Source organism: Dendropsophus ebraccatus, chromosome 11, assembly GCF_027789765.1.
Source record: "Dendropsophus ebraccatus isolate aDenEbr1 chromosome 11, aDenEbr1.pat, whole genome shotgun sequence".
Lineage (NCBI taxonomy): Eukaryota > Metazoa > Chordata > Amphibia > Anura > Hylidae > Dendropsophus > Dendropsophus ebraccatus.
This window is the reverse complement of record NC_091464.1, coordinates 99,733,571-99,761,072: the sequence shown is the minus strand read 5'-3', so window position 1 is coordinate 99,761,072 and position 27,502 is coordinate 99,733,571. Positions and strand designations below refer to the sequence as shown.

The window sequence follows — 27,502 nt, the reverse complement described above, 5'->3', positions numbered from 1 at the left end:
TGCATCACTGTAGATGTGTTACTTACTCCGCTAGCTTCCCCATGGATGGATATGCACCACTGTAGATGGGTTCTGGCTCTTACTCCGATAGCTTCCCCATAGATGGATATGCATCACTGTAGATGTGTTACTTACTCCGATAGCTTCCCCATAGATAGATATGCATCACTGTAGATGTGTTACTTACTCCGATAGCTTCCCCATAGATGGATATGCACCACTGTAGATGTGTTCTGGATCTTACTCCGATAGCTTCCCCATAGATGGATATGCACCACTGTAGATGTGTTACTTACTCCGATAGCTTCCCCTTAGATGGATATGCATCACTGTAGATGTGTTACTTACTCCGATAGCTTCCCCATAGATGGATATGCATCACTGTAGATGTGTTACTTACTCCGATAGCTTCCCCATAGATGGATATGCACCACTGTAGATGTGTTACTTACTCCGATAGCTTCCCCATAGATGGATATGCATCACTGTAGATGTGTTACTTACTCCGATAGCTTCCCCATAGATGGATATGCATCACTGTAGATGTGTTACTTACTCCGATAGCTTCCCCATAGATGGATATGCACCACTGTAGATGTGTTACTTACTCCGATAGTTTCCCCATAGATGGATATGCACCACTGTAGATGTGTTACTTACTCCGATAGCTTCCCCATAGATGGATATGCACCACTGTAGATGTGTTCTGGCTCTTACTCCGATAGCTTCCCCATAGATTGATGTGCTGAAGTGGACTGGAGCTCACTTACCGCTCTCATCTCTCACATGTTGGATGTCAGCCACTTCTGTTAGGAACAAAGTCTTCTTCGCCTGTCTCACCCTTTGTTAGATAGATCGGTGGTTGCCTCCACCCACTTTGAGGGCGAGATTGGTCTGCCACTGACTGAAGAAAATGTTGAGGCCCTTTTATCTGTGGGTATAAACCATAACCCGGTTGTGATGGTTTGGGGTGCAGATGGGTGCATAATTTTTTGTTATGGCCTTATTATTACTAATTTTAGGAGAATCTTGTGCTCCCCACCATGTTGTGTATTCCCTGTCCTGTCTGGAGCTCTGATATCTACAGGTAGAATTAGCTCATTGACCATCTGCAGGATAGAGGTGTCCATATCTCCTGATGGACCCCCGCTGACATTTCCTGCCTGTCCATTCATGACCTCTCTGCTCTCCAAATGCTGGAGATCACCCCCTGTGGTGTCCTGATTGCTGAGGCTCCAGTCCCAGATCTGGGGGGCCTGGAAACCAGGGAAGACGTCTGCCAACTCCTGGATATAAGAAAGGAAGCTGAGGGACCAGAGGGTGGTAGATCCTTTGTGGGAGGCTGATGCTTAGGCCAGCTCCCCAAAGAGAGGAAGCATCAAGAGCTGTCATACTGATCCAGAGGAGAAGGACTGGGACCTCGGTCAGTTGGGATATTTGCTGTTGTTGGACGTTTCCTGTGTTATTGGACATTTTGAATCCCCTGTATGGTGGAGTTTTGTATGGACCTTTCAGCTGGTATCTAATAAAGGTTCCTGGGGCTGTTCATCCATAGCTCGCTCTGTTGATTGTGTGATACTGGAGAAGAACCCCGTGACACCAATGTAGGCTGTTTATTCTTTGGTCCCATACTGACAGCATCTGCTGCAAGGGGATACATACGCCAACCTACCTATTCAATTCGTTGCTTGCAGACGTCATGAGACCTGACAATCATCATTGGGTGAAGGGACACCAATTGGGGAGTTCTAGGAATCCTGACCCAGGAATGGTTACTGGTAGGTGAAAATATAGTACTGTAAGTTTTTGACAATTAACAATCACTCGTGCAGGAAGTAGACAATGGTGATCTTGGATTCTCTCCAGATGGTGACTACAGCCGACATAACATAGAAGAGTGTCCCATCTGCTTCCCTTAGGATAGATATATGTCATCCCAGGCCCGGCAGGTAACCTTAGTGAATGTAAAGGGAGCGGAGGTGATTTCAGAAAGATGCAAAGGAATATGCAGGTGTATACAGTCTTCTCTGTAGCCAGGTACATGCAGGTGTGTGCAGTCTTCTCTGTAGCCAGGTGTATGCAGTCTTCTCTGTAGCCAGGTACATGCAGGTGTATGCAGTCTTCTCTGTAGCCAGGTACATGCAGGTGTATGCAGTCTTCTCTGTAGCCAGGTACATGCAGGTGTATGCAGTCTTCTCTGTAGCCAGGTACATGCAGGTGTATGCAGTCTTTTCTGTAGCCAGGTACATGTAGATATGGGTCTCTCACAACTAGCATGGTTAGTCTCCTTTAGGAGGGGGAGCACAAAGCATATGTTCTCCCTATGGAACCTTCTTTGCTTAGAACTGTAGATCTATGGACGTTCACCAACAACTTACCTTCTTTGGATCGGAAACTGTCGAGAATATGGCATCATAAGGTAAACCCACGGTTGCTGCCAGAGAAGCTTTAGTCACAAGCTTCTTTGTCCACATCCACAAGACCTCTGAGATGGATGATCCCTTTTAGTGATGGATCCATAATTTCTTCCAGTACCTTCCATGCTGGAAACTTCTATAGAATGGGGAACAAGGGAGGATTTCCTTCTCCCTTTCAGACTGGGGCAGAGATTGTACCTTTCTGTAAGGAAAAGTCCTTCCTCAGAGTGTCCCCAATCCATTCAGGTGGATTCTCATGGTACATAAGAGTTTTATTAGAAAGAACATCCATCTCTGGCAAAGTCTAATGCTCCTCTCCAAGCGTGGAGGGGCCACGGACCGGGCAGCCAACTGTGGAGGGGCCACGGATCAGGCAGCCAACTGTGGAGGGGCCACGGACCAGGCAGCCAACTGTGGAGGGGCCACGGACCAGGCAGCCAACTGTGGAGGGGCCACGGATCAGGCAGCCAACTGTGGAGGGGCCACGGATCAGGCAGCCAACTGTGGAGGGGCCACGGACCAGCCAGCCAACTGTGGAGGGGCCACGGACCGGGAAGCCAAATGTGGAGTGACACATACTCAGAAGTAAGCACTATAGCATCTTCTGTAATGGGTTACAATGAAGATACAATCTACAAACAAAAATAAATTCCACTGCCATCTGGACTCTTGCAGGATACACACATAAGTGACTGAGCTTTCCCATAGGTTTCCTCACCCTGAAACTTTAGACATTAGATTCCTGCATTAAGTGAGATAAAATGATAATAAACCTGCACCAGGTAAAGAGGCAACAGACTGCTGTGTAGTGCAAGAAAGCCAGATACCTCAGAGCGGCTGATACACAACTAGCAATTCTAAAGGCCCTATTCCACGAAACGATAATCGTCCCGTGGAATAGAGTGCAACGATCAGCCGACATCGTTCAAGCGACTGATATAGCAGCGATCTGCTGCCGTCGCTCCGTTGAATAGGAGTGTCGGCAGCAGACGCTGCTATATCCTATGGGCTGCCCGGACGATCAGCGATCCTCCGAGCAGCCCCCCCGCAGCTCCCCGCCGCCTCTCCCGCGTTGAATAGCGGCTGCAGCGAGCGGGGAACGAGGAGCAAACGAGCGCTGAGATCGCTCGTTTGCTCCTCTAAACGACCCGTGTAATAGGCCCTTCAGGGTGCAAACACACACGGCTTATACGCTGCGTATTTACTGCTGCGATACGCAGCAGATACGCAGCAGATTAGATCTAAATAACTGAACACAGTATCAAATCTGCTGCGTATCTGCTGTGTGTGTTTGTACCCTAAGGCTGTGTTCACACAATGCAGCCTCATTGTTTTAATGGATCATTGTTTCAATAGCAGAACTAATGTAAGACAGCCACCAGGTATACTCGGTACACAACTAGAAACTCTAAAGTTGTGATCATACCCTGCAATATCTTCATTTTACTTATTTTTTTAAAAATAGCAGTACAATACATGTAGCACCTCTAGGCGTGTGTACACACAATGCTGTTTCATAGCTTCAATGCAACATTAAATATCAGTAATCGTGCTAGAAAAGACCTCATATATCCTAAAAAGACCACCTGACCTGCCTGGGTCACTATCAACAATTTCCTAAACAAAAAGGCTTACTACTGTTTAATCAATATAAATCACTTTATTATCTCAAATAACAATAAAATCGCAACATGGAGTAAAATTCATGCACACAAGGAGTGTACACGACTCCTCTCCTCATGCACACGACTCCTCTGTGAACGAGCGGTACGCGAAACGTGCGTTAGAGGTGGCAGCACACAGTTATATCAGGTACTGTCTTTCTTTCCCAGTTAGTGTATTTATTGTTAGGAGAACGTTCTCATTACTGTTTAGATACTTTCATATATCTGGGTTCAGTGCAATAGCAGGAGACATTCAGTGCAATACAGAGCACCAAAGCCTATACCATCCTATAGGCAGTGTTCACATCAGTAGTGGATACCTTTACATCTTATGGGTACACTGTTGTATCTATATTATTTTTGTATATTTAGACAGTACTTCTTGTGTGCATGAATTTTACTCCATGTTGCGATTTTATTGTTATTTGAGATAATAAAGTGATTTATATTGATTAAACAGTAGTAAGCCTTTTTGTTTAGGAAATTGTAGAAAAGACCCCAGATGCACTCAATACACAATAGGAACTTTAGGGTTGTGTTCATACAATGCAGTCTCAAAACTTCACTGCATCATACAAAAGCTATAGATGACATTAAGGTGCAATAAATAGCAACTCTAGGCTTGTGTTCACACAATGCATCTTTCCACAGCAGTGCTAGAGCAAGGAATCAATATTCACCTAGCAACTCTGGGCTTGTGTTCACACACTGCAGTCTCACAGCTTCACTGCATCCTTCAATCGCAGTACTAGAGCCAGGAATCACATTCAGGTGTAATGAATCACGCATCAGGTGGCACCAATACACACCTAGCAAATCTAGGTTTGTGTACACACAATGCAGTTTCATAGTTTCAATGCAACAAGAAAAAGCAGTGCCAGTGTAAGAAAGATACCAGGTGCAATCAATACACAACCAGCAACCAGGTGCACAAACAGCTCAGTAACCGCACAACTAACAGCTCTTATCTAAGGCAGCATTCACATATAGCAGATCCATAGCTGTCACTGTATTATTACATAGCAGGATCCAGACCACATGATCACATAGCGGAACTGTCTCACAGAGCTCGCATAGGCAAAAAAATAAAAATAAATAAATTGTAAACTATTATAAATCTCATGAAATTTCTATTCATTAGCCTGCACACAGGCCTCCTGCAATACAGGTCAGGCTTCCAGGCAGAGAGCCCACACAGGCACCATACAGCTCCTCACAGAAGAGGCCGTATGACTAGGACTTACCTCTCTGAAGAGTGAGGACAGACACCAGGAAGCGGCGTCCTGACTGAGCAGCGCCATGGTTAGCAGCCACGTGCAGCCCGGCAGCGGATGGCGCCATAATACTTACTGACCAGAGCATAGAAGCTGAGCGATCACTGAGATGGCGCCATAATACTTACTGACCAGAGCATAGAAGCTGAGCGATCACTAAGATGGCGGCTGCTTCCATAAGAGAAATAAAATCTTTGCTCTGTACACAACAGAGCAGGATAGAAAACAAAATACAAATACAAAAAACTCTCCCTCTCCACACGACCATGGGGAAAAGAAGAATTATTGGAAGGAGAGCAGAGAAACACACATAGGCCCAGCCTGCTCTCCTCCTACCACCTGTCCTACAGGACACACATAGGCCTGAGCCTGCTCTCCTCCTACCACCTGTCCTACAGGACACACATAGGCCCGAGCCTGCTCTCCTCCTACCACCTGTCCTACAGAAGGACACACATAGGCCTGAGCCTGCCCTCCTCCTACCACCTGTCCTACAGGACACACATAGGCCCGAGCCTACTCACCTACCACCTGTCCTACAGGACACACATAGGCCTGAGCCTGCTCTCCTCCTACCACCTGTCCTACAGGACACACATAGGCCCGAGCCTGCTCTCCTCCTACCACCTGTCCTACAGAAGGACACACATAGGCCTGAGCCTGCTCTCCTCCTACCACCTGTCCTACAGGACACACATAGGCCTGAGCCTGCTCTCCTCCTACCACCTGTCCTACAGGACACACATAGGCCGGAGCCTGCTCTCCTCCTACCACCTGTCCTACAGGACACACATAGGCCTGAGCCTGCTCACCTACCACCTGTCCTACAGGACACACATAGGCCCGAGCCTGCTCTCCTCCTACCACCTGTCCCACAGGACACACATAGGCCTGAGCCTGCTCTCCTCCTACCACCTGTCCTACAGAAGGACACACATAGGCCTGAGCCTGCTCTCCTCCTACCACCTGTCCTACAGGACACACATAGGCCTGAGCCTGCTCCTATCCTACTACCACCTGTCCTACAGGAAACACATAGGCCTGAGCTTGCTCCTATCCTACCACCTGTCCTACAGGACACACATAGGCCCGAGCCTGCTCTCCTCCTACCACCTGTCCTACAGGACACACATAGGCCCGAGCCTGCTCTCCTCCTACCACCTGTCCTACAGAAGGACACACATAGGCCTGAGCCTGCTCTCCTCCTACCACCTGTCCTACAGAAGGACACACATAGGCCCGAGCCTGCTCTCCTCCTACCACCTGTCCTACAGGACACACATAGGCCTGAGCCTGCTCCTATCCTACTACCACCTGTCCTACAGGAAACACATAGGCCTGAGCTTGCTCCTATCCTACCACCTGTCCTACAGGACACACATAGGCCTGAGCCTGCTCTCCTCCTACCACCTGTCCTACAGGACACACATAGGCCTGAGCCTGCTCTCCTCCTACCACCTGTCCTACAGAAGGACACAAATAGGCCTGAGCCTGCTCTCCTCCTACCACCTGTCCTACAGAAGGACACACATAGGCCTGAGCCTGCTCTCCTCCTACCACCTGTCCTTCAGGACACACATAGGCCTGAGCCTGCTCTCCTCCTACCACCTGTCCTACAGGACACACATAGGCCTGAGCCTGCTCTCCTCCTACCACCTGTCCTACAGGACACACATAGGCCTGAGCCTGCTCTCCTCCTACCACCTGTCCCACAGGACACACATAGGCCTGTTCCCTGCTCTCCTCCTACCACCTGTCCTACAGAAGGACACACATAGGCCTGAGCCTGCTCTCCTCCTACTACCTGTCCTACAGGACACACATAGGCCCGAGCCTGCTCTCCTCCTACCACCTGTCCTACAGGACACACATAGGCCTGAGCCTGCTCTCCTCCTACCACCTGTCCTACAGGACACACATAGGCCTGTTCCCTGCTCTCCTCCTACCACCTGTCCTACAGGACACACATAGGCCTGAGCCTGCTCACCTACCACCTGTCCTACAGGACACAGATAGGCCTGAGCCTGCTCTCCTCCCACCACCTGTCCTACAGGACACACATAGTCCTGAGCCTGCTCTCCTCCTACCACCTGTCCTACAGGACACACATAGGCCTGAGCCTGCTCACCTACCACCTGTCCTACAGGACACACATAGGCCTGAGCCTGCTCTCCTCCTACCACCTGTCCTACAGGACACACATAGGCCTGAGCCTGCTCTCCTCCTACCACCTGTCCTACAGGACACACATAGGCCTGAGCCTGCTCTCCTCCTACTACCTGTCCTACAGAAGGACACACATAGGCCTGAGCCTGCTCTCCTCCTACTACCTGTCCTACAGAAGGACACACATAGACCTGAGCCTGCTCTCCTCCTACCACCTGTCCTACAGGACACACATAGGCCTGAGCCTGCTCTCCTCCTACCACCTGTCCTACAGGACACACATAGGCCTGAGCCTGCCCTCCTCCTACCACCTGTCTTACAGGACACACATAGGCCTGAGCCTGCTCTCCTCCTACCACCTGTCCCACAGGACACACATAGGCCTGTTCCCTGCTCTCCTCCTACCACCTGTCCTACAGGACACACATAGGCCTGAGCCTGCCCTCCTCCTACCACCTGTCTTACAGGACACACATAGGCCTGAGCCTGCTCTCCTCCTACCACCTGTCCCACAGGACACACATAGGCCTGTTCCCTGCTCTCCTCCTACCACCTGTCCTACAGGACACACATAGGCCCGAGCCTGCTCTCCTCCTACCACCTGTCCTACAGAAGGACACACATAGGCCCGAGCCTGCTCTCCTCCTACCACCTGTCCTACAGAAGGACACACATAGGCCTGAGCCTGCTCTCCTCCTACCACCTGTCCCACAGGACACACATAGGCCTGAGCCTGCTCTCCTCCTACCACCTGTCCCACAGGACACACATAGGCCTGAACCTGCTCTCCTCTTACCACCTGTCCCACAGGACACACATAGGCCTGAGCCTGCTCTCCTCCTACCACCTGTCCCACAGGACACACATAGGCCTGAGCCTGCTCTCCTCCTACCACCTGTCTTACAGGACACACATAGGCCTGAGCCTGCTCTCCTCCTACCACCTGTCCCACAGGACACACATAGGCCTGAGCCTGCTCTCCTCCTACCACCTGTCCCACAGGACACACATAGGCCTGAGCCTGCTCTACTCCTACCACCTGTCCTACAGGACACACATAGGCCTGAACCTGCTCTCCTCCTACCACCTGTCCCACAGGACACACATAGGCCTGAGCCTGCTCTCCTCCTACCACCTGTCCCACAGGACACACATAGGCCTGAGCCAGCTCTCCTCCTACCACCTGTCCCACAGGACGGGTGGCATGTAGTAGGGGTTTGTGGTTTTTGTTCACTAGTGTTTCATGCAGTGGTCACTTTTTTATATAACATTTTTACACAGTAAAAGGATTTCTTCCTTTTTGCACATAATGTCATAACACATCGTATATAATTATGTCACACACACTCACTTTGGGCCAATATTATTATTGGTTGGATTGTGCACTATTTCATTATATAACAGGCGTGTTTTTACATTTTATGTATATTTTATAAAAAAAATTTTTGTATAGAGTTTTCATGCTTATGACACATATAGTCTCATATATATGTAGTTTGGTACACTATAGTACACTTGCACATTAGTATTTAATACACATATTATATGGGTTATATATATATTTTTTACATTTCACTTATTACCTATTTTTATGGAGGAGAATGATGTTAGTTTCATCATGTCCTATGCTATTTTGCATGTGTATGATTGTCATGCTATTTTTTCCTTTATATAGAATGCTCAGCTTCCATCCTGTCACCAGCCTACTTGTGTGACCATTTCCCCGTCGGACGCCGAACCCTGTGCGAGCTGCGTCCCGGCTCCCATGGCAACACGCCGCATTGAAGTCCGGCCTACTCCTGTCACGTGACTTGTCACGTGGGGGGGACCGCCGTACGGAGCGGCGTTGCGTCATCGGCGCGGTGACGTCAGCCGCTTGGCGGAAGCGTCCGGAGACGGGGATTGGATCCTTGTACAGATAAATATCGGCGGGCAGCTAGTATTCAATAGCCCCGTGATCAAGCTGCCACGCGAAACGTGCGTTGGGGAGAGGGAGCCACTATAGACCACCGGACAACAGGTATACGGAGCACTTTGCTATTTTGCACCTTGGAAGCTGGGCATTCCATATGTTTACATACTCGGACTACACTTTAGTGACTGTACTTAATATATTGTTGGCACATGCACTTTGTATTTATTCAGTGTAGTAGTTCACCCAATGTATTTCCTATATTATCCTGTCCCGGTGGGATCTGTGGTTTACCTGCATCTATTTCTGCATATCTCATCACTTTTTAATATTGTGTGTCCTATTATATGTTTGGAATAAAGATAATTAATGTTTAATATATTTGGACTCAGAGTATATCTATTGGTGTGTACAGTTTTTTGTAGGATTCATGTGGTTGGTTAGAGTCACACCATATACACAGGATTTGGTCATATAAGATTTGTCACACATAGGCCTGAGCCTGCTCTTCTCCTACCACCTGTCCTACAGGACACACATAGTGTCATGTCCCAAGACTGGTTTCTATTCATTGACATGTATATGTGTTATTCTGCTTTGCTTTTTGACCCTCCTGTCTTCCTGTCCTCTAGCTGCAGTGTTGTAGCTCCTCCCCTCTCCCTCATGTTAGCAGACATTTCATGTTAAGACAGTGCATGTACCTGTATGTTCCCGCTACCCCTGCCATACTATATCCTTTTCACCCCGTTGTACCAGTATTTCTACAGGGTTTCTGCACCAAATAAAGCTGGAATCTTCCGACATGCCTCTACAATGGAGTTGACGCTATCTGACAATATGTGACTTGGTGTGAGTACTGGTTGAAGCACAGATATAAGACTATCTATAACCCCACCTGCTTATAGCCAGGTTGTTGAGTCAGAATAGTGAAAAGGATCATAGATTGTCAGTCACAGCTGTGGGGACAGAGACTCAGCTTCAGATACAGCCATAGCAGCTACCTGCAGTGTCCAAGGGATCATCAGTGTGTGTGAACTGGAGCCACAGTGCAGACTCTCATCATAGAACTTGCTAGCAGCAGCCGTCTTCCTTCAGTGTAACCCATCCTGTGTGCATCATGGCTGAGGGACACTCAGTTCAGGGAAGCATGGACCCCAGTCTGCAGTCCAGTGATAAGGACAAACACTCTGTTAAGCCTACATGGAAGGTTAGAGAGAACCTTGAATGCCTGCAGCATGAACTTGCATCAGACATTATGAATCTGTGGAAAACTTTACAGGCACATGTCTCCACCATGTGCTTGCCTGAATATGTATTACCACTAGAGGGAGCCCTAGAGCAGCTGTCCACTATGCATGAGCAATACAATCTGAAATGTGAAGAATACCGTTGCATTCTGAAAAGAATCAATACTCAGGACAGTCTAGAAGAATTGCAAAACTTCCAACATCTTAATGTTGAACGAGACGGCTTAATATATGAAACTAAGTCTAAAATAAAAGCAAGAATTATGCAACTTCATGAAACAACATCTTGTATTTCTGAGTCCACAAGACGCTCAAAACGCACGTCTAGGTCACGATCTTCAAAATATTCCACACTAAGTGAGCAGCTTATAAACGCGCGTGCAGAAGCTGAAGCGACTAAGATTCAGGCCACTTTTGCGCAAAAGAGAGCAGAATTAGAAGCAGCTGCAGCGCAGAAGAAAGCTGAAATAGAAGCTCTGCAGAAACAATGTGAGCACGCTACAGCCATGGCAAGGTTGAAGGTCCTAGAACGAGCAGCCAGTGGGAGTGAAAGAGACAGTGTTGCCTTGAGCGGAATGGATGCAGAGGATCCTCTCAAACGTACTAGAGACTATGTGTTAAGCCAAAACAGTGAACCCCAGATTGCTACTACTGTTCCTGACAGTGCTGATATTTCTTCACAGCAACAACACATTATTCCTTCTGCAATACCCCAAAATCAAGATCAGTACAACACTCTGCCTGTTCATCATCCTGATACTTCACTCCGCATAATTAACCATGGCCCTACACCTCTGCAAGCTCATCACAGAAGTACACAGGTGCAAGCCAAGATGCCAAACCCTAACAATGGCCTAGCATCTTATCAAGCCACAGCTAAGCCTATGGATAGCAAGCCACCTCCTGGGCTAAATGCCTATGCAGCCTCATTTACGCCTGTGTTTCTTAGCCAGAACTCTGGAAACAATGTGGCCAGCACTACTCAGCCAGCACTTCCTTGTCCAAGCTCAGAGCGTACAGACATGTCAGAGTTTGCAAGATACATGTTACGCCGTGAACTTACTAAGACCGGACTTACAAGGTTTGATGACCAGCCTGAGAACTACAGAGGCTGGAAATGTGCCTTTAGAATCGCAATTAGTGACCTTGGCACCACCGCTGCTGAAGAGCTAGATTTACTCATCCGGTGGCTTGGCCCACAGTCCACAGAACGTATTAAGAGACTCAGATCTGTCCACATTGGTAATCCAGCAGCAGGACTCACAGCTGCCTGGGAGAGACTAGAGCGTACCTATGGTAGTCCTGAAGCAATTGAGAGTGCTCTCTTCAAACGGTTGCAAAGTTTCCCGAAGATATCTGGTAAGGACAACCAGAAATTCCAAGAGCTTAGTGACCTACTTTCAGAGCTTCAACTAGCCAAGACAGACACTCATCTACCTGGTCTCTGCTACCTGGATACTGCTCGTGGGGTAAACCAAATAGTTGCCAAACTGCCATATGGCATTCAAGAAAAATGGACTACAGTTGGTTCAAGATACTAAAGAGAGAATCAAGTCTCCTTTCCTCCATTTGACTACTTCTGTGAGTTTATCAGCAACATTGCAGAATCCAAGAACTATGGTGAGTCCAGTGGCCCTGGTTCACCTCCTTCTAAATATGACAGCCCACGCTCCGAGTACAGAAAACACAGAGGTCCAGTGTCTGTAAAAAAGACTGATGTTCTTCCCACTACCTCATCAGCTTCTGAGGAGCCCAGCTATAAGAACAACCAAGGTGAAAAGATTGAGAACCCCAATCGCCAATGTCCTATTCATAAGAAGCCGCATCCTCTCAAGAAGTGTATTGGCTTCAGAAGGAAACCACTCCAAGAACGCAAGGAACTGCTAAAGAAGTTTGGAGTATGCTTCAGATGTTGTGCTTCCACTGAACATGTTGCTAAGGACTGTAAAACTGCCATAAAGTGCATAGAATATGACAGTGAGAACCACGTACAAGCTCTTCACCCATCTCAGTCCAGCCCTACAACACCTACAGATTTCCCTCCTCTAGCAAAGCATGGCGGGGAGAACACAGATCAAGCAGCAAAGCCTACCACAGTATCTTCTTCATGTACAGAAGACCTTTGTGACAAGTCCTGCGCAAGGATATGCCTAGTCAACGTGTACCCCAAGGGTCAGCCAGAAAAGACTGTAAAGGTGTACACCATCTTGGACGACCAGAGCAACCGATCACTTGCAAGGTCAGAACTTTTTAACCTAAAGGGAGATGCTTACCCATATACCCTGGGCACTTGTAGGGGCATTACAGAGGTTTCAGGGAGAAGAGCCAGTGGACTTGTAGTAGCTTCTCTAAATGGAAATCTAGAGGTACCTTTGCCTACACTCGTTGAATGCAACCAGATACCATCTAACAGAGAGGAGATCCCTACACCAGAAGCTGCTCTCCATCATCCTCATCTAAGGACCATAGCCAGTGAAATACCAGCTCGGGATAGTAATGCAGAGATCCTACTTTTGCTGGGAAGGGACATTCTCAGAGTGCACAAAATACGTCAGCAAATTAATGGACCGCATGATGCACCATTTGCCCAGCGCCTTGACTTAGGCTGGGTTATTATAGGCAACGTCTGCATTGACCGTATGAAATGGCCTACCAAGATATCCTCATTTAAGACTCATATATTGCCAAATGGTCGCAGCACTTATTTTCAGCCATGCCCACATCACTACCTGGTGAAAGAAAAGATGAGTAACTGTAAGGGGCAGCATGACCAGCAAGATGACATGAACATTTGCCTTCCATGGGATGATAACCTTGGGTCTACAGTGTTCAACATCACAAGTGATGACAACAAGTTGGCACCTGCTAGAGAAGATAAAGAATTTCTCAAAGTAATTATGCTGTTACACAGTTAATATTCTCATTATTGTATATACAGTGGCGGTCTTTGGCACCAAGCACCCCAAGCGATCGCTTGGGGCCCCCAACATCCAGGGGGGCCCCCATGCCCCGCTCTTGTGCTCAAGACTGCTGGACAGGGCCGCTGCCCCGCTCGCTGCTGCGATCTGAACTGTAACTATGAGCACTCGTAATGAGCGCTCATAGTTACATGCAGCAGCACTGACAGGGCGGGAGACATCGGCCCCCTTCCTGTCAGTCACTCTTGTGGCCGCAGGAAGTGTTTTCCCTGCGGTCACAAGTGGCAGCTTTGTCCTTGTGGTACCGGCACACAGGGGGGCTATAGACTACTGGGGATTCACAGAGGGGTCTATATACTACTGGGGGCAGCACACAGGGGGTCTATATACTACTTGGGGCAGCAGAATGGGGTCTATATACAACTTGGAGAGCACACAGGAGGTCTAAATCCAAGTGGGGGAGCACACAGGGGGGCTATATTCTACTGGGGGAGCACATAGGGGTCTATATACTACCGGTGGGGCACACAGGGGGTCTATATACTACTGGGGGAACATACAGGGGGTCTATATACTACTTGTGAGGCACACAGGTGGTCTATATATAACTAGGGGGAGCACACAGGGGTCTGTATACTACTGGGGCAGCACACAGGGGTCTATATCTAAGTGGGGGAGCACACAGGGGGGCTAAATACCCCTGAGGGAGCAGACAGGGGGCCTATACTCTAGTGGGGGAGCACACAGGGGGTATATACAACTGGGGGCAGCACACAGGGGGTCTATATACAACTGGGGCAGCACACAGGAGGTCTATATACTTCTGGGGGAACACACAGGGGTCTATATACTACTGGGGGAAGCAAACAAAGGGTATATACTACTTGGGGCAGGACACAAGGGGTATATATTACTGGCGGTAGCGCACAAGGGGTATATACTACTGGGGGCAACACACAGCGGTCTATTGTTTTGGAACGCGTGTCGAGGGGGGGGGCCCAGACATAACTTCGCTTGGGGCCACAGAAATGCCAAGACCGCCCCTGTGTATATGTATGACTAGTTATTTGCTGCCACCTAGTGGTCGTTCTTGGTATGTTTTGTTTCCATGTTCCTTTATGGATACACCACCCATTTCCTGTGTATGTATTACCACTTCCTGTTTCTTCTTTGTGTATTTTCCTGCATCATGGCTGCCTGCATCTACCACATGTAACAGGGCTCCTGTATCCAGTGGCGGTCTTTGGCACCAAGCACCCCAAGCGATCGCTTGGGGCCCCCAACATCCAGGGGGGCCCCCACGCCCTGCTCTTGTGCTCAAGACCGCTGGACAGGGCCGCTGCCGTGCTCGCTGCTGCCATCTGAACTGTAACTATGAGCACTCGTAATGAGCGCTCATAGGTACATGCAGCAGCACTGACAGGGCGGGAGACATTGGCCCCCTTCCTGTCAGTCACTCTTGTGGCCGCAGGAAGGGTTTTCCCTGCGGTCACAAGTGGCAGCTTTGTCCTTGTGGTGCCGGCGCTCCAGTGACATCACTGGAGCATCGGCGCCAGGACAAGGGGAGTGCGGCCTCTTGTGATCGCAGGGAAAACCCTTCCTGCGGCCACAAGAGTGAAGAGAAGAGGAGACGCCCGGACCCAGGTGAGTATAAGTGTTTGTTTTATTGTGTTATATACTATATGGGAGGGGGAGCACACAGGAGTCTGTTTTACTGGGGAGCGCACATCGGGGGTCTATATAACTGGGGGGAGCACACAGGGGGGCTATATAACAGGGGGAGCACACAGTGGGGCTATAGACTACTGGGGGCGCACACAGGGGGGCTATAGACTACTAGGGACAGCACACAGGGGTCTATATACTACTTGTGGCAGCAGAATGGGGTCTATATACAACTTGGAGAGCACACAAGGTCTATATCCAAGTGGGAAAGCACACAGGGGGCTATATACTACTGGGGTATCACACAGGGGTCTATATACTAATAGTGGGGCACACAGGGGGTCTATATACTACTGGGGGAACATACAGGGGGTCTATATACTACTTGTGAGACACACAGGTGGTCTATATATAACTGGGGAAGCACACAGGGGTCTGTATACAACTGGGGCAGCACACAAGGGGTCTATATAATACTGGTGGGGCACACAGGGGGTCTATATACTACTGGAGGAACCACACAGGGGGTTCCTGTGTGGAGGAGCACACAGGGGTCTATATCCAAGTGGGGAGCACACAGTAGGTCTATATCTGAGTGGGGGAGCACACAGGGGGGCTAAACACCCCTGAGGGAGCACACAGGGGGCCTATATACTAGTGGGGGAGTACACAGGGGTATATACAAAAGGGGGCAGCACACAGGGGGTCTATATGCAACTGGGGCAGCACACAGGAGGTCTATATACTTCGGGGGGAGCACACGGAGCTATATATAACTGGGGGAACACACAGGGGTCTATATACTACTGGGGGAAGCAAACAAGTGGTATATACTATTGGGGGCAGCACACAAGGAGTATATATTACTGGCAGTAGCGCACAAAGGGTATATACTACTGGGGGCAACACACAGCGGTCTATTGTTTTGGAACGCGTGTCGAGGGGGGGGGGGGCCCAGACATAACTTCGCTTGGGGCCCCAGAAATGCCAAGACCGCCCCTGCCTGTATCCTGCATGCTAAGCTAAGGAAAGCATCATCTTTTGACCGCATAATACTAAATCCATTCATTCTGCTGTATTCCTGTTGTTTGATGTACAGAATAAACCAGCTTTTGGATGAAAACAGTGTTGGTGAGTTCAGCTATCTGATAAGGATTGTCCTCAGTGGTTACATCTGCTTATACAGGCCAGGCATAGAGGTCTTACAAGGGATAAATCACTACAACAATAATCTGAGTCAGAATAGTAATGGATAAGGAATTCACTCAAAATGATTCCAACAGCTGGGTAGCACCTTTACCCTTCCGTACTCCAAGAACAAAGCTACCAAACAATCTGCAGCAAGCAGCTTCAAGATTTTCCTCTTTAAAGCGCACCTTAAAGAGAAAGCCAGAGATGGAAAAACACTTTGTAGACTTCATGCAGAAGGTGTTTGACAGAGACCATGCAGAACCTGCACCGCCACTAAAGGAAGGAGAAGAATGCTGGTACCTACCATCCTTTGGTGTGTATCACCCTCGGAAACCTGACCAGATCAGAGTGGTGTTTGATTCTAGTGCACAGTTGGGAGGCGTTTCTCTCAACAATATGCTCCTTACTGGTCCTAACCTCAACAACAGTCTTTTAGGGGTCCTAATGCGCTTCAGACAAGAACCTGTTGCAGTAATGGCCGACATTCAACAGATGTTTCATAGTTTCTGTTGTCTTTTCTTTAACAATGAAACAATCTTCGGTTTCTATGGCACAAGGACAACGACGTCAACAAGGAAGTCATAAATTATTGAATGAAGGTGCATGTCTTCGGCAACAGCCCATCTCCTGCTGTAGCAACCTACGGACTGAGAAGGACAGCCCAACAAGGTGAGAAGGAGTATGGTTCTGATGCTCGTCGGTTTGTTGAGAGGAATTTCTATGTTGATGATGGACTTAAATCTTTACCAACAAGTGAAGAGGCAGTTCTTCTTACCGGAACACAAGAGATGCTGTCTGCAGGGAATCTCAGACTTCACAAGATCATCTCCAATAGCCATGAGGTAATGAAAGCCTTTCCCTCAGATGATCATGCCATCAACTTGAGAAACCTTGATCTCAGTTCTGACGCTTCTCCTGTGCGCAGCCTAGGGTTGCTGTGGAACATTGAACAAGATACTTTTACTTTCCAAGTGTCTCCTTGTGACAAACCTTTCACCAAGCAAGGAGTTTTATCTGTTGTGAACAGTATTTATGATCCTCTTGGGTTCATTGCGCCCATCACCATCCAAGGCAAGATACTACTAAGACAGCTTACCACTGAAAATACGGACTGGGACTCTCAGCTACCTATTGAGAAACAACAAAGGTGGGAAAAATGGAAAAGGTCTCTGGAGGTATTAGAGCAACTCCAAGTTCCACGTTGTTATGCCCCCAGCTCCCTTTCAGCGGCCATCAGAAGGGAAGTCCACATCTTCTCTGATGCATCAGTGGAAGCCATAGCTGCAGTGGCCTATCTTAGGATTACAGGAGTCAGAAATGAGACACATTGCGGATTTGTCTTAGGTAAGGCAAAACTAACTCCAAAACCCGCACACTCTATACCAAGACTTGAGCTTTGTGCTGCCGTGCTAGCAGTTGAAATTGCTGAGGTAATAAGAGACGAAATAGACATTGCAATTGATTCATTTACATTTTACACTGATAGCAAAGTTGTGCTCGGTTATATACATAAGCAGACCAAACAGTTTTACATGTATGTCAGCAACCGAGTAGAACGCATTAGAAGTTTCTCTACTCCTGAACAGTGGCAGTATATCTCCACAGAACTTAATCCTGCTGATCGAGGAACAAGACCTGCACCCATTGCACATCTTTTAGATCACATGTGGTTATCTCCTCCAAAGTTTCTGTGTGAGGAACCTTGTCTGACTCCATCCAATGAAGTCTTTGAGCTAGTTGATCCTGATGCTGATAAGGAAATCAGGCCCACAGCCTCCACGCTGTACACTTCTGTAACTTCAAGGGTCAAGCTGAAGTCACATCGCTTTGAGCATTTCTCAACTTGGTCATCCATTGTGCGAGCTATTGCCAGATTGATTCACATCTCTCGCTGCTTTGCTAAGGACACATCATCAAAGTGTCATGGGTGGCATATGTGTATGGAACACCCTACAGCTACAGACCTTGAACATGCTGAACAAGTCATCTTCCGTTGTGTTCAACAAGAAGTGTATCGTCAAGAGATAGACATTATCTCAAAAAACATCAGTTTGTCCAAGAGTAGTGCACTCTACAAACTTAATCCAGTGCTTGATCACCACCAGCTGCTGAGAGTGGGCGGCCGGATACAGAAATCTGACCTGTGTAACAAGGAACAAAATCCTGTCATCGTACCAGGTGGACATTATATTGCTACCCTGCTGATTAGACACCATCATGAGCGAGTACAGCACCAAGGCAGACAGTTTACTGAAGGTGCCATCAGGTCAGCCGGTTTCTGGATTGTGGGCATGAAGAGATGCATTTCTTCTATACTTCCCAATGTGTTAAGTGTCACAAGTTAAGAGGAAGACAGCAACAGCAGCAAATGGCTAACCTACCAGCAGACCGTCTAAGTACTGATCCGCCTTTTACTTATGTCGGGGTCGATGTCTTTGGCCCATGGTCAGTAGTTACTCGTAGAACCCGTGGTGGAGCTGCAAACAGCAAACGATGGGCAGTTCTGTTTACCTGTCTCAGCATTCGAGCAGTACACCTTGAAGTAATTGAATGCATGGATGCCTCTTGCTTCATCAACGCCCTTCGTAGATTCTTCTCCATTCGTGGACCTGTCAAACAGTTGAGGTCCGACTGCGGTACAAACTTCGTGGGAGCCTGCAAGGAACTACAACTTGACAACTTCTTAACTAACAATGGGTGTACTTGGGTGTTTAACCCTCCACATTCATCCCACATGGGAGGATCCTGGGAACGCATGATAGGTATTGCCCGCAGAATACTTGACTCAATGCTAATGGACAACAAGTCTCCCTTGCTTACTCATGAGACATTGGTCACTTTCCTTGCTGAAGTATCTGCTATAATCAACGCAAGGCCTTTAGTTCCAGTTTCCTCAGACCCTGATTCTCCAATCATCCTTACTCCAGCAACACTTCTTACCCAGAAGATTGGAACTTCTGATATTCCTCCAGGCACCTTTGACCACAGTGACATCTACAGACGCCAATGGAAACAGGTTCAACATCTGTCTAATGTGATTTGGCATCGGTGGAAGAGTGAGTATCTTCACATGCTCCAAAGCCGTCACAAATGGCAGACTTCAAAACTTAACCTCCAGGAAGGCGACCTTGTTCTTTTAAAGGATAAAGAAGCCCATCGTAATGAATGGCCCATGGGTCTCATCACAAAGGTCATCCCCAGCGACGATGGAAAGACTCGTAAAGTGGAAGTCAAGGTAACAAAGGGAGGTTCAGCAAAGGTTTTCTTCCGTCCAATTCATGAACTAGTGCTCCTTCTACCAAAAGAAGAAGTTACATGAGTGACTTGGACACCCACACAGCTTATGGCGGGGAGCATACCACCATGGACTATGGCTGTGTCATCACTGATAACCTCCTCCTGTGGATTACAGTGTGGGTTGGTGGAAGTGTTTGCAGTCCGCGGCTTCCCCAATCCGAAGATTGGTTTATTTGAAGTTCCTTCGGGATTACAAATCTTCAACTTCAAGATTTGGATTTATTGTTTATTGTTTGCATGTTGTTTTTCTCTCTTGTTTTACAGGTTTCAAGAACAACCTTGGACTTTCAGGACATTGTTCCGATTTGGAATATATTGTGAAATCTAAAGATCTCAGACGGGAAGTGTCATGTCCCAAGACTGGTTTCTATTCATTGACATGTATATGTGTTATTCTGCTTTGCTTTTTGACCCTCCTGTCTTCCTGTCCTCTAGCTGCAGTGTTGTAGCTCCTCCCCTCTCCCTCATGTTAGCAGCCATTTCATGTTAAGACAGAGCATGTACCTGTATGTTCCTGCTACCCCTGGCATACTATATCCTTTTCACACCGTTGTACCAGCATTTCTACAGGGTTTCTGCACCAAATAAAGCTGGAATCTTCCTACATGCCTCTACAATGGAGTTGACGCTATCTGACAGTATGTGACTTGGTGTGAGTACTGGTTGAAGCACAGATATAAGACTATCTATAACCCCACCTGCTTATAGCCAGGTTTTTCAGTCAGAATACATAGACATAAGCCTGCTCTCCTCCTACCACCTGTCCTACAGGACACACATAGGCCCGAGCCTGCTCTCCTCCTACCACCTGTCCTACAGGACACACATAGGCCTGAGCCTGCTCTCCTCCTACCACCTGTCCCACAGGACACACATAGGCCTGAGCCAGCTCTCCTCCTACCACCTGTCCTACAGGACACACATAGGCCCGAGCCTGCTCTCCTCCTACCACCTGTCCTACAGGACACACATAGGCCCGAGCCTGCTCTACTCCTACCACCTGTCCTACAGGACACACATAGGCCTGAGCCTGCTCCTATCCTACCACCTGTCCTACAGGACACACATAGGCCTGAGCCTGCTCTCCTCCTACCACCTGTCCTACAGGACACACATAGGCCCGAGCCTGCTCTCCTCCTACCACCTGTCCTACAGGACACACATAGGCCCGAGCCTGCTCTCCTCCTACCACCTGTCCCACAGGACACACATAGGCCTGAGCCTGCTCTCCTCCTACCACCTGTCCCACAGGACACACATAGGCCTGAGCCTGCTCTCCTCCTACCACCTGTCCCACAGGACACACATAGGCCTGAGCCTGCTCTCCTCCTACCACCTGTCCCACAGGACACACATAGGCCTGAGCCTGCTCTCCTCCTACCACCTGTCCTACAGGACACACATAGGCCTGAGCCTGCTCTCCTCCTACCACCTGTCCCACAGGACACACATAGGCCATAGCCTGCTCTCCTCCTACCACCTGTCCTACAGGACACACATAGGACTGAGCCTGCTCTCCTCCTACCACCTGTCCTACAGGACACACATAGGCCTGAGCCTGCTCTCCTCCTACCACCTGTCCCACAGGACACACATAGGCCTGAGCCTGCTCTCCTACCACCTGTCCTACAGGACACACATAGGCCTGAGCCTGCTCTTCTCCTACCACCTGTCCTACAGGACACACATAGGCCTGAGCCTGCTCTCCTCCTACCACCTGTCCTACAGGACACACATAGGCCTGAGCCTGCTCTCCTCCTACCACCTGTCCCACAGGACACACATAGGCCCGAGCCTGCTCTCCTCCTACCACCTGTCCTTCAGGACACACATAGGCCTGAGCCTGCTCACCTACCACCTGTCCTACAGGACACACATAGGCCTGAGTCTGCTCTCCTCCTACCACCTGTCCTACAGGACACACATAGGCCTGAGCCTGCTCTCCTCCTACCACCTGTCCTACAGAAGGACACACATAGGCCTGAGCCTGCTCTCCTCCTACCACCTGTCCTACAGGACACACATAGGCCTGAGCCTGCTCTCCTCCTACCACCTGTCCTACAGGACCCACATAGGCCTGAGCCTGCTCACCCCCCACCTGTCCTACAGGACACACATAGGCCTGAGCCTGCTCTCCTCCTACCACCTGTCCTACAGGACACACATAGGCCGGAGCCTGCTCTCCTCCTACCACCTGTCCTACAGGACCCACATAGGCCTGAGCCTGCTCACCCCCCACCTGTCCTACAGGACACACATACACTCACCGGCCACTTTATTAGGTACACCTGTCCAACAACATGTTACCACTTAATTTCTAATCAGCCAATCACATGGCGGCAACTCAGTGCATTTAGGCATCTAGACATGGTCAAGACAATCTCCTGCAGTTCAAACCGAGCATCAGTATGGGGAAGAAAGGTGATTTGAGGCCTTTGAACGTGGCATGGTTGTTGGTGCCAGAAGGGCTGGTCTGAGTATTTCAGAAACTGCTGATCTACTGGGATTTTCATGCACAACCATCTCTAGGGTTTACAGAGAATGGTCCGAAAAAGAAAAACCATCCAGTGAGCGGCAGTTCAGTGGGCGGAAATGCCTTGTTGATGCCAGAGGTCAGAGGAGAATGGGCAGACTGGTTCCAGCTGATAGAAAGGCAACAGTGACTCAAATAGCCAACCGTTACAACCAAGGTAGGCCGAAGAGCATCTCTGAACGCACAGTACGGCCAACTTTGAGGCAGATGGGCTACAGCAGCAGAAGACCACACCGGGTCCGCTCAGCTAAGAACAAGAAACTGAGGCTACAATTTGCACAAGCTCATCGAAATTGGACAGTAGAAGATTGGAAAAACGTTGCCTGGTCTGATGAGTCTCAATTTCTGCTGCGACATTCGGATGGTAGGGTCAGAATTTGACGTCAACAACATAAAAGCATGGATCCATCCTGCCTTGTATCAACGGTTCAGGCTGGTGGTGGTGGTGTCATGGTGTGGGGAATATTTTCTTGGCACTCTTTGGGCCCCTTGGTACCAATTGAGCATGGTTGCAACGCCACAGCCTACCTGAGTATTGTTGCTGACCATGTCCATCCCTTTATGACCACAATGGACCCAACATCTGATGGCTACTTTCAGCAGGATAATGCGCCATGTCATAAAGCTAGAATCATCTCAGACTGGTTTCTTGAACATGACAATGAGGTCACTGTACTCCAATGGCCTCCACAGTCACCAGATCTCAATCCAATAGAGCATCTTTGGGATGTGGTGGAACGGGAGATTAGCATCATGGATGTGCAGCCGACAAATCTGCGGCAACTGTGTGATGTCATCATGTCACTATGGATCAAAATCTCTGAGGAAGCTTCCAGCACCTTGTTGTATCTATGCCACCAAGGATTGGGGTAGTTCTGAAGGCAAAAGGGGGTCCAACCCATTACTAGCATGGTGTACCTAATAATGGGATTGGGCCCTAGCTTCATGAAATGGGTCTCTGCCATTTATGGCACGCCTTCCGCCAGAGTCAGAGTGAATGGTGTCCTGTCTGGAGACCTATCTATACAAAACGGTACGAGGCAGGGTTGCCCACTGTCGCCGCTGATCTTTGTCCTCACTTTGGAGCCATTGCTGTGCAAAATCCGATCCAATCCCAACATCGGAGGAGTCTCGGTGCGCGAAACGGAGCATAAAGTGGCGGCGTACGCGGATGACTTGTTATTTTTTGTCTCTAACCCGCTAGTCTCTCTACCCTCTGTAGTGAGGGAATTGGAGGACTATTCACAACTCTCTAACTATAAAATAAACTTCTCTAAATCCGAGGCACTAGGGGTTGGCCTTCCGGACACTCTAGTTTTGTCGCTCCAAGCCTCCTTCCGTTTTAAGTGGGCATCTACTTTCATTAAATATCTTGGCATTTTCCTTCCATCGGATTTGAAAAACCTTTATACGTTAAACTTCCCACCTTTACTAGCCAGGATTCAGACGCAGTGTGAAGGATGGACACAGGGGTATTTTTCCTGGCTAGGGAGGTGCTCCATTTTTAAAATGACGATTCTTCCTAAGCTGCTCTATTTCTTCCAGTGCATCCCCACCCGCATTCCTGCGTCTTTTTTCAGGTCTGTGGTATCTACGCAGCTCAAGTTTATATGGAACAACAGACCTCCACGCCTCAAGAGGCACACGCTGTGTAGGCCAAAAGCCAGGGGTGGGCTGGGTTTACCGGACGTCAGGCAATACCATACGGCGGCATTGTTGACGAGGGTGATTGACTGGTGTCGACACGAGGAGAGTAAGCCATGGGTTAAGCTAGAACAATCTTTCACGACCATTCCCCTCTACTGCACCCCTTGGCTCCATCCCTCGCTTCTTACGGGATTGCGTGTGTATCCTACCATAGGCCCGACTATCCAGGCCTGTGCTTCCACGACCAGTCGCTCGTACATGTTGCCCCACAGGTCCAACTGTTACCCAATTCTGGGGAACCCTGCCTTTCCTTCCAACTTGCAAGACCCGGTGTTTAAGTCTTGGGTTAAGGCAAATAAATTTAGGATAGACACCTTCCGTTCAGACTCGGGATGGTTGACACCGGGAGAGTTGAGGGAACACTGTGAACCGAGTCAGCTGGGTGAGTGGAGGGTTGCACAATTGAGGCACTTCTTACGTACACTACCTTCTCCTTCCTCATATGGCACCTCCAGAACATACTTTGAGGCCTTGTGTCTGGATGTCGGCCCCTTGCGCCACTCTCTTTCCCTAACTTATGCCGCATTGCAGTCACCACCTGATCAACCTCCCCCAGACTTCCTACTGAAGTGGGAAGCGGACCTAAACTTATCTCTATCCCCACCACAACAAGAGAAAATCCTTCAACTTGCACACAAGTCGTCTATTTGTTCCAGCTTTCAGGAAACTGGGTACAAGATTCTGACCCGATGGTATAGGGTACCTACCAGATTACATACCATCTGGCCACACGTTGAGCCGGTGTGCTGGAGATGCGGCACAGAGGACGGAACACATCTCCATATCTTTTGGTCCTGCTCACTCCTCACCCCTTTTTGGGAGGGTGTGAAGAGGGTAATTCGACAGGTCACGACTAGTACTGTGGACCTCACGCCGGCGCTATTCCTCCTTCAGCACTGAGCCTTTCCACTCCCTAAATATAAGAAATCTCTTCTTAGATTCCTAATCATGGCAGCAAGAGCATGCATCCCCTTGTATTGGAAAAAGACGACGGTCCCTCCACTCTCCCTATGGGTGTCAAAAGTGAACGATCTTATGTTGATGGAGGACATGACTTCTTCCCTTCATAATTCCAATGACAGATTTAGGAACACGTGGTTTGCCTGGATGTCATTTAAGGATACCCCAGAATACCGTGCTCTACTGAGGGACCCGGAAGGCGGTCAGTAGAATGGTCCAATTCTCTTGAACTCCCAAGGTATGATAGGCTATGTAGCCCGAGTGACTGGCGATTTTGGCCTTTACCCAATCTTCCCTACCCTACCTCAAGTGTCAGTGAGTGTCCACCCACAGGGATGGGCAGAGTGAGAGTCTGCACACACCTGTATGGAGAGGCTGCTATACACCAGGGAGATGACGTCCTGAGATGAAGGCACGTGATTGAAGAACCAATAGCAGTGGAGAGTGGTGGCTGACTCCGCCCAGCATACTATTTACTATTTTAAATATATCACTTATGCACTATGATTTTGTGTAAAACATATATATTAAGGCACCTGCCATTGTATTATATTGTACACTTTGTCCTAGCGGACCTTACATTGTGAACGATCTTACTTGCACTATGTTTTTTGTACTGATTGACAATCAACTGAATTTGATTTCACGTGTGTATAAAATGGATGTATTACTCACTTTGCTTATGCTTGAGAAAGGTCTCGAGAAGAGACAGAAACGTTGCATGGATTTTTCTACTGATATGGAATAAACACCTTTTGGATTTTTTCACTATTTGGTTGTGCTGCAGTATTCTTGGAGTATTGATGGAGAGACGTGGATTCGGTCTCTAGCTGCTGGCACCCGTACACCGGCTTCACACAGAGTGCACTTCGGAGTGGACATTTATATATATATCTATATATATATATATATATATATATATACACCCCAGCATGCTAATATATATATATATATATATATATATATATATATATATATATATATACACAGCCCATCATACCATATATATATATATATATATATATACACTCACCGGCCACTTTATTAGGTACACCTGTCCAACTGCACGTTACCACTTAATTTCTAATCAGCCAATCACATGACGGCAACTCAGTGCATTTAGGCATGTAGACATGGTCAAGACAATCTCCTGCAGTTCAAACCGAGCATCAGTAAGGGGAAGAAAGGTGATTTGGTGCCTTTGAACGTGGCATGGTTGTTGGTGCCAGAAGGGCTGGTCTGAGTATTTCAGAAACTGCTGATCTACTGGGATTTTCACGCACAACCATCTCTAGGGTTTACAGAGAATGGTCCGAAAAAGAAAAAACATCCAGTGAGCGGCAGTTCTGTGGGCGGAAATGCCTTGTTGAGGCCAGAGGTCAGAGGAGAATGGGCAGACTGGTTCCAGCTGATAGAAAGGCAACAGTGATTCAAATAGCCAACCGTTACAGCCAAGGTAGGCAGAAGAGCATCTCTGAGCGCACAGTACGGCCAACTCTGAGGCAGATGGGCTACAGCAGCAGAAGACCACCACCCGTTACTAGCATGGTGTACCTAATAAAGTGGCCGGTGAGTGTATATATATATATATATACACTCACCATATAGAGTTGGTGGAGGTCCTGTATACCTGCAGTGTATAGTTTTGGGGTCCTGTATACCTGTAGTGTATAGTTTCAGGTCCTATATACCTGTAATATATAGTTGGTGGAGTTCCTGTATACATGTAGTGTATAGCTTTGGGGTCCTGTATACCTGTAGTATAGAGTTGATGTGGGTGCTGTATACCTGTATTATATAGTTGGTGGAGGTCCTGTATACCTGTAGTGTATAGATTTGGGTTCCTGTAAACCTGTAGTGTATAGTTTGGGGTCCTGTATACCTGTAGTATATAGTTGGGGGAGGTCCTGTATACCTTTAGTGTAAAGTTTGGGGGTCCTGTATACCTGTAGTATAGAGTTGGTGAAGGTGCTATATACCTGTAGTATGGAGTTGGTGGAGGTCCTGTATACCTGTAGTGTATAGTTTTGTGGTCCTGTATACCTGTAGTGTATATTTTGGGGTCCTGTATACCTGTAGTATATAGTTGGTGGAGGTCCTGTATACCTGTAGTGTATAGTTTTGGGGTCCTGTATACTTGTAGTGTCCTGTATACCTGCAGGGTCGTATTTACCATTAGGCACCCATGGTCTGGTGCATAGGGTAGCACCTTGCAGAGGGGCAGTACCCTCCCGTTCAGACTTGCCAGAAAATCTGGTGTCTTTTCGAGGGGGGTATGGCGGTATTGGTGAAGTCTGGTGTGGCGGTGTTCTCCAACATACCATTATATATATATACATATATATATATATATATATATATATATATATATATATGTATATATATATATATATATATATATATATATACAGCCCAGCATACCATTATATATATATACAGCCCAGCATACCATTATATATATATATATATATATATATGTATATATATATATATATATATATACAGCCCAGCATACCATTATATATAAATATATATATTTGTGCTTAGAAGC

At 48.1% G+C, this 27,502-nt stretch overlaps 1 protein-coding gene across 3 annotated transcripts in view; it reads right to left on the bottom strand.

Moving 5' to 3' along the window:
- CD2 (CD2 molecule) overlaps positions 1–27,502 on the bottom strand; it is a 126,983-nt gene that overhangs the window by 77,828 nt on the left and 21,653 nt on the right. The gene's annotated exons all lie outside the window — the stretch shown is intronic.